The sequence below is a fragment of the Lactuca virosa genome, chromosome 4, assembly GCF_052849685.1.
Source record: "Lactuca virosa cultivar CGN04683 chromosome 4, Lactuca_virosa_CGN04683_v6, whole genome shotgun sequence".
Classification (NCBI taxonomy): Eukaryota; Viridiplantae; Streptophyta; class Magnoliopsida; order Asterales; family Asteraceae; genus Lactuca; species Lactuca virosa.
In genome coordinates, this window is record NC_136429.1 from 295,320,578 (window position 1) to 295,329,762 (window position 9,185).

At 41.8% G+C, this 9,185-nt stretch overlaps 1 non-coding gene across 1 annotated transcript; it reads left to right on the forward strand.

Annotated features, from left to right (window-relative positions):
- The first annotated feature begins 387 nt into the window (after positions 1-387).
- On the forward strand, positions 388-461 carry TRNAW-CCA (transfer RNA tryptophan (anticodon CCA)). The gene has a single exon. It is a non-coding gene; the product is annotated as a tRNA-Trp (tRNA).
- Positions 462-9,185: the final 8,724 nt, after the last annotated feature.

The window sequence follows — 9,185 nt, forward strand, 5'->3', positions numbered from 1 at the left end:
ACAGAAGTTTGACTCATCCAACACCAAATTCAGTTCAGAAAATAAAATAAATTTAGAAACCACTTCTGAATTTGATAAGGACAGTGAGATGAGCGAAATCTCCGTAGAAGACGAGGTCGATTGTTCAGAATTTCTTAAGAGCGAACCCGAAGCAGCAAAACCACTCATAGCTGAAAATTCGGTTGAAGGCCTTTTTTTGGGTAAAAAATATCACGGGTTCCAATCCTGTCATCCCTACCTATTCTTCTCCTCTGGGCAGTCACGAGGGATCCATTGAGATCGATTCAGACATACATAATTTTCATTTTCTGAGACTATATGCATGTTTAGTATTGGGGGTACAAAAAGAAGCCTTTTCTTTTTAGTCGTATCTACTGTGATAAGAAAGCGTTCTTAGTTCAGTTCGGTAGAACGTGGGTCTCCAAAACATGATGTCGTAGGTTCAAATCCTACAGAGCGTGATTCTGTTCTTGTTAGGTCTAATTAGAATTCAAGAACTTCACTCATTTGAACAACAACCTTAATTGAACCTCCCGCGGATCAAAAAAGGAGGAAGTCAATAAAAAAGAGATGTTAATGAATCAAAGGTCCAATTGATCGCCGCGTCTGTCTTGTAAATATGCAGTTACGAATAATCCAGCCAAAAAGTACGCTCGGGTGTCAAAGGACAAATCCAAGAAACTCAAAGAAAAGGTTGTTGTTTATCAGAAGGTGCAAACTACACCAAACCAAGTGTATGCAGTCACTGGAGTAACTAAGAAACAGACAGCGGAGTTGACGACCATGGTTGACAAAGATAATGCTAAAGGTTGCGATAACCACTTCTGGTCGGCTCCTATCAACAATGCAGACAAAACAGTTGGTTTGTCAGAGCAAACCTCATGGAGAGTTAAGGGACGATACATTCCTGAACCCCTCAACAAACCCTCAAGCTTTGATAAACCCAGTTCAAGTGGTACAAAAGATATACCACACGAACCACTGAAAGCCTCCAGCGAATCATCAACAACAACCGAAGCTCATGAGAAGAAAACGAAACCTAAGGCCAACATTCACTTAACTCAAGAGCAACTTGCTGAACAGAAACGCCAGAGGAACAAAAGATACATGAAGAATCTGAAAGAGAGAAAACAGTTTTGGCAATCCCAAAACCACAATTATGTTCGCTCTGAAAAAGCTTCTAATCTCAAGATGAAAAAGGAAGCACAGTTCAATCACTGCCGGTCTTGCAGTCAGGTGAACCGAACGACCCGTTTCGGTCCTAATACTAGTGGTCACAAGAACCAAAAATCAAGTTTCGGTCCCAACTCTTACTACGCCAAGAACCGAAAGTCCAGTTTCGGTCCCAACACAAGTGCTCAGAACCGAAAGTCAAGTTTCGGTCCTAAATCTCATCATTCTAACTCCCAACCAAAACCTAACTCTGTAAAGGATATAAAAGGGAAGGGAAAGCTCGTCTGAGATTCTAAAGTCCAAAATACCAAAAAGTCAGCTAACCCTAGGACTCCAAAGAAAACCTTAGATGTGAAACTATCTAACAATAACACACCCCAGTTAAAACAAGATAAAAAAAATCAAAGTTTACACCATCAAACGAAAAGATGAAACCACTTTAATAAAAAGAACATATATGGTTGATCTTTTGGTTGCAATTCCCTATTCTGTAAAAGACTTACCAGGACCCAAGAGACTTTGGGTTCCTAAATCTGCTTAATTTTGTAGGTTATCAGTGACGAGCAGTTTGACGACGAATGGTATATTGACAGTGGCTGCTCTCGTCACATGACAGGAAGGAGGGAAGAACTTAGGGAGTTTCGGTCCCTTAAGAATGGTGGATGTGTTAAGTATGGAAACAATTCATACGACACGATCAAAGGGTATGGTATGATCACCAACGAAGAATTCTCAATACGAAAAGTTGCCTATGTGGAAGGATTACAGCACAACCTCATCAGTGTTTCTCAACTAGTCGTGGGAACCGGTTTGAAAGTCTCGTTCGATGATGAGGGATCAGAAATAGTTGAAAAGCAAATAAAGAAAGTTCTGTTGAAATCTGAGCGCAAAGGGGAGATGTATCCTCTAAATCTCAACCCGATAAAAGGAAAGCCAGCAATATGCTTACTGTTGAAGGCGAACTCAGATGAAAGTTGGTTGTGGCACCGAAGACTATCGTATCTAAACTTCAAAGATATTAATAAACTGGTGCTTGGTGATCACGTGCGTGGACTTCCTGTTCTCAAATTTGACAAAGAACACATGTGTGCAACATGCAAAATGGGCAAGTAAAGCAGAAAGAGTCACCCTTCTCGTATCAATACAAAAATCATCGAACCTCTTGAATTACTGCACATCGACCTATGTGGTCCTTCGGCTATCGAAAGCATCGGTGGTAGTAAGTTTATACTTGTAATTGTAGATGATTTTTCACGCTTCACCTAGGTTTTCTTTCTTAAACAGAAATCTGAGGCGACTCCCAAGATGAAGGTTTTTATCAAGCAGGTGGAATTGCAGCTGCGAAAGGTGGTAATAAATATAAGAAGCGATAATGGTCTAGAGTTCAAAAATAATGTGACAACCTCAAATTTACTCCGTCACTGTAACCCGTTTCCGTTAATAAAAGTTAGTTTTATTAAAATTTTCTGTTAACTTATATTTATCTAAATAATTCATTTTTGAATTATTATTATAATATATTTATTGACGGGATAAAAACAACTAGGTCGGGTTACGGTTAGTTTACCCGGTAAAAACATTTAGCTCTGTTTAAACGACAGTATAGGGTGGGTTCCCACTTGGCAGCCAACCCAAGTACTATAAAAAGGTGGAGTGACCACCTTTAGAGCCTTTTCCCACCTTGGAGCTTTCTCTCTCTACTCTCTCTCTCTAAAATCGGGTTTGGCCAAAAGATCACCTCATTCAAGCTCAAAAATCAAAGGTAATCTTCCTAACTTGTTGTTTAACTTAGTATCCATGCCATCTCAAGTTTGAATCATCCAAATGCCTCAACATGCATGTGTTTACGGTTTGGGGAGCCTCCTAAAATCGTGAACTCCCAAAAAGGGGGATTTAGAAGCCCCAAAAACACTTCCAAACCTCCCCTAATGCTTAGATATGGCTTAGATACTTGCATGCATGGACTAAGGACCCCAAGATCATGTCTTTTTGACCATAAACATGAGTTTACGGTTCTTGAACATTCAAGAACCGTAAACCCAAAACCATAAACACCTCAAATGGTGTTTTGGTGCCCCTAACCCCTTCCTTAGCTTGTTTGATGAACTAGAAACTAGTGTAAATGAGCTTAGGACCTTGAAACATGAAATGGTTGAAGTGGTCAAGGGTTTACGGCCGTAAACCCTAGAGTTTACGACCGTAAACTCCCAAGGAGTGGTCCAAGGACCGTAAACTCCAAGGGAGTACCCATTTGAACCCTAATCACTTCCCAAGCCTTTGAATTGATCCTAGAAGCCTTCCTTGTGATGCATGAGACCTTTAGACACCCAAACTCACCATTTCCATGAGTTTACGGCCGTAAACTCATGGGGGAAATGGTCTCCCAACCGTAAACACACTTAAGGGTGGCCATTTGAAGTGTAAACTCCATAGTGAGGCTATACACTCCTTAGATGCAACCTTTAGCACTCCTAACACTTGAAACAAAGTATTTTCATCCATTAAAGTGCCTTTACTCACTTAATTAGTGATTACACAACTAATTAGATACTTTATACATCACTACATGTTACATAGGATCCGTAGGTGTGTTCAAGTCCTCACTTGACGCCTAGCATCCTACCCGGCGTTTCCATCCACTTCACTCACTACAGGTGAGTTCATACCCCTAAATTGACCTTCTAAATGTTTTTAACTGTTTTATGGGGGGGGGGGATACAAGTTGAACAAAATAAGTTATAGTAACAATCTCATGTGAATTATAACTTGCAACCAAAAGGATTTTTCTACACTGTTAACTGTTTTACCACCAAAAAGGGGCTTTCTATATTTTCAACTATATTGCCAATTAAACTGTTTTCAAATGATTACCAAATTCATTTTCATGTTAAATCATTATAAAAACTATTTCCAAAACTCTTTTAAACTATTTTTATTCCCAAACCATATCTACACCAATATATTTATATAAGTAAGACTTGAAGGACTTAGGACTAATAACTCACCTTACTTCCTGTTCTTGTTTGATTGTGGGCTTAGGGTATTTTGTTATTAGTCCGACTCTCGTTGAATTCTTAGTTATATATCTTATATATTTGTGTCAGATATAAAAGTTTTCATATCAGTTCAATGCCTTTGGATATCAAAGACATGCAACCAACAATACTATTTAACTATAATAGGTATAGTTAAGGGATACTACTCAATACTACTATTGCCATGACAACTACCAGAGTCAGTTCAGTTGTGAGTCAATATATGCTATGTACTATACAAGAGAACACTATATACTATACAAGGAGAACACTATATACTATACAAAGAGAACACTACATACTATACAAGAGAACTTACTAAAATAGAATGTGACATACTATTTCTCGATACGACACGTCTTAGTGCTATCACCGCGTAACCAGAGTCTCCTGGAGGGAGAGCGGGCATTATGTGTATAGATCTATACGGGACAGACACTCCCACATCCCGACTGCTAGCTACAGTCCGAGCCGCCTAGGCCCAGGGGTGACAAAATGTCACATCACTACATATGACTTGGAGGGTCAAAGGGATTCGATCGTCAATCAGCATGGTTACGTACGAGTTCACATTCAAACCTTTAATTAATACCTTAAAAGTTAAAGGCAAACAGACTCCCTGAGGTGTAATGTACATTTAATACTACCTGGAGCCTGCATTTCATTACATATGGCCGACAGTGATACTGTTGGGGTAAAACGTTTTTCTCATTACTATACAAGAATAAAATCTGAAAACTATATTTTCATACTAATAACTACTAGGAAAATTTGTACATTTTTGAAGGAACAAACAAACCATCGGGTCTTGGTAAAGACTACTTTTCTGGAAAACATAGGGTTTTCTAGGGTTCATACTATTTTCAAACACCGAAATTTTCTTTTACAATGTATAAATGTGAATATTTTATACAGGAAATGACACTAAATAGTTATGAACTCACCAGCTTTATGCTGATAAACGTTTTTCAAAATAACTTGTATTCTCAGGTCATCAGTAGACAGGTACGGATGCAGCTTTTGAGAAGACGGAGCACACATAAGACTCCACTTTATTTTGATTGTATTTTTGGTATCTAACATTTGTACTGAACACGTTTGTATTACAATTATTATCTTAATGCAATGGATGTTGTTGCTTGTCTTTACTATTATGCTTTGTTATGATACTGTACATGACGTCCTCCACCCCAGAACGTATTCCGCCGTTCTCGGTTTTGGGGTGTGACAGATTGGTATCAGAGCACTGTTTATAGTGAATCAAGTATATCAACTCATAAAAGATGTACGAACTATAAACACATCGGGACTAAAACACTCTGAACAAGAATATATACTTTTAAATAATAAAATATTTAACTAAGTATATATATACATTCATTCATACAAAGGGTCAGTATCATACTAGAACAGAACAAAAGTATTAAGATTGTTGAACAACACAGTTAGGCTTAGAGACATATGGCCAAAACTAGGTGGATGTAGCCTGATCAACTACATTTTCCTAGGAGTGGCTAGCATGTGACTAAGAATGGTTGTGGTGTTGCAACAAGTCTAAAACTTACCAATACTACTACAAGAACATCAGAACAAGAATACTATAGGAGTATTCTGCATTCTAGTTACAACTTATGTGAGAACTAAAAAGGTCGTTACTAGTAGGGCAATAGTTGCTAAGTGGATACACCACGGTTACATGTGACTAAGGAATTATAGACTTAGAATCTGTGACCTTTGCTTCATTTCCTGTTCTTGTCTGATTGTGGGCTTGGAGTTAGGGCCACTTATTCGAAGGTCTATTCTGCTTCGGTTACATGTAATTGGTATGCACTATGCAAGTATTGGGTCGACTAATAACGATCATCTTATAAGTATCATAGATTAGCGCGCCTATCAACTTTTCTTTCCCCATTCTCGCGTAGACAGCATAACTGCATCCTGAGCGGAAGTCTAGGAACTCCGAGCGCGTCAGAGGACGCACGAGCGACATCTTCAGGGAGTTGTGCGCCAACTGGCTAATCTTAGGGTTTGCCCAAAGGATACCCGTCGCCAGTAAGAGATGCCAACTCATCCTTCCCTTTTGATTTAGGAATAGCCTTCTTTTCTATAGTCAATAGAGTACATGCCTGTAAACATTCCTAACTTTGGAAGTACTCTAGCTAGACTACTAAACTGCCAACATTTTCCTTGATGGTTTGATGTAAGACCTCCTGCTAGGTCATTTTCTTTTCCCGAACTCATTATACATCGGTAATACCAGTAATATTGGCAGTATCTAATCGATGGGGAAGTTGTGCTTTTGGGTGTCCCTAACCTAGTAGTACATTCCCCTTTTGTTTGTTGGACTATAGAGATTTAGTCCAAGAAACACTCTTATCCTGTTTACAAACCAATTCTTACTATTGTCATCGTTTTCGTAATCTTTCAGTACAGGATGCCGCCTCGCAAGCGTCCAGCCAGGAAAACCCCCACAACTCAAGCTCCACCACCACCACCTCCTCCGCCACCGGTCCCTCCGCAGTTCGACCCCGTGTTGTTTCAGACGGCTGTGACTGCAGCCGTGACCGCTGCACTGGCACAAGTCAATTCTGGTGGTGCCAGTGGAGGTGGACTGGGCACTAACTCTAGCCAGGGCGAAACCCACCCCCGTGCACGGGAATGCACCTACAAAGACTTCATCAGTTGCAAGCCTACCTACTTCAATGGGACCGGGGGAATCCTCGCCCTAACCCAATGGTTCGAACGAACCGAAGCGGTGTTCGAAATGTGCTCCTGCCCCGAAGGGAGCAAGATAAAGTTTGCTACTTGCACCCTCACCCAAAGGGCCCTAACATGGTGGAATGGCCATGTCAAAGCCCTCTCCCTGGTAACAGCTAACGCCATGGTTTGGGATACACTGAAAGACCTGATGATGACAGAGTACTGCCCAAAGGGAGAAATTCAGAAACTGGAGGAAGAACTCTGGAATCTCAAAATGCAGGGTTCCGATATAGTAGCTTACACCACCCGGTACTGCGAGTTGGTAGCCCTATGCCCTAGCATGATTCCCTCGGAAGCCAAGAAGATTGAACGATACATCGGGGGCCTAGTGCCTCCGTATCGTGGGAACGTTCTATCATCAAGACCAACGACCTTTGAAAGTGCCAAGGAGTTGGCCCAAATGCTTATCGATCATGAAGTTCCCCGTGCTCCATCAGCAACTACAACCATCACTACTGCCCCAACTCACGCCTCCGACAACAAGAGAAAGCGGGGGGATCGAAAGAAGGGTAAATCAGTCATATCCTCTTCCAGTAACCAGCAAATGGTGGCTGTCCATGCTGCCACTACTCCTACTGCCCCTGTGCCCGCCAAAACATATGCGGGGAATCTACCCAAGTGCGATAAGTGCGCCTTCCATCATAACGACCCCTGCCGTGAAATGCACTGCACCAATTGCGACTGGAAGGGCCACACCATTCGGTTTTGCAGATCACCTCCCAAACCCATTTCCCAAATTCCCAGTTTGGGAGCGAGCCAGGCCTGCTATGGCTGTGGCGAAGTCGGACATTTCAAAAGAAATTGTCCAAAGGCTGGCAACGCGGGAGGAGCAGGTAGACTACTTGCTATCGGCCATAATGAGGCTGTAGCAGACCCCACCGTAGTCACGGGTACGTTCCTTCTTGATAACTCTTATGCTTGTATTCTATTCGATAGTGGAGCAGAAAGAAGTTTCGTAAATCAAAACTTTAAACACTTACTCAAACAATCACCACAATCACTGAAAGAAACCTTCGTCGTAGAAATGGCTAACGGCAAGACAGAAAGTTCTAACGAAATCTACATAGGTTGTACCCTCACGCTAGATAATCATTCGTTTCCTATTGATCTCATACCAGTAGCGATCAAGAGCTTTGATGTCATCATAGGCATGGACTGGTTGAGTCTCCATCATACCGACATCCTGTGTTTTGACAAAGCCATCCGTCTGAACCTGCCCAACAATGAAACATTGATGATCTACGGAGACAAACCCAGTACGAGCCTTCGCATCATCTCGAGCGTTCAAGCTCAGAAATACTTGCGCAAGGAATATTGCGCATTCCTTGCTCACGTTGTCGACACGAGCCGGAAAACGAAGGAACTAAAAGATTTCCCCGTCGTGTGCGACTTCCCTGACATCTTTCCAAAGGAACTCCCAGGTTTACCTCCTAAACGTCAAGTCGAGTTCCGAATCGACTTAATCCCAGGAGCAACCCCCGTAGCAAAGGCGCCCTATCGTCTAGCGCCTGCTGAGATGCAAGAACTATCCGGCCAACTTAACGAACTGCTCAACAAGGGCTTTATAAGACCAAGCTTCTCACCCTGGGGAGCACCAGTCTTGTTCGTAAAGAAGAAAGACGGATCGTTCCGCATGTGCATCGACTACAGAGAACTTAACAAGCTGACAATCAAGAACCGTTATCCCCTTCCTCGCATAGACGATTTATTTGATCAACTGCAAGGGGCGAGTTATTTTTCCAAGATCGATCTAAGGTCCGGGTATCACCAATTGCGAGTGATCGAGGAAGATGTTCCGAAAACAGCCTTCCGGACTCGTTACGGACACTACGAGTTCGTAGTGATGCCGTTCGGACTGACCAATGCGCCCGCAGTCTTCATGGACTTGATGAATAGAGTATGTCGTCCTTACTTGGATCAGTTCGTCATCGTCTTCATTGATGATATACTTATCTACTCTAGAAGTGAGGAAGAGCATAGCGATCATCTACGACAGGTCCTGGAAACTCTACGATCGGAGAAGCTTTACGCAAAGTTCTCAAAGTGCGAATTTTGGATCCGAAGAGTCGAATTCTTAGGACACGTGGTTAGCAAAGAAGGAATCTACGTGGACCCATCCAAGATTAAAGCTATCGAGAACTGGTCAGCACCGAAGACGCCTACAGAAATTCGCCAATTTCTAGGCCTCGCTGGCTACTACCGAAGGTTCATTCAGAA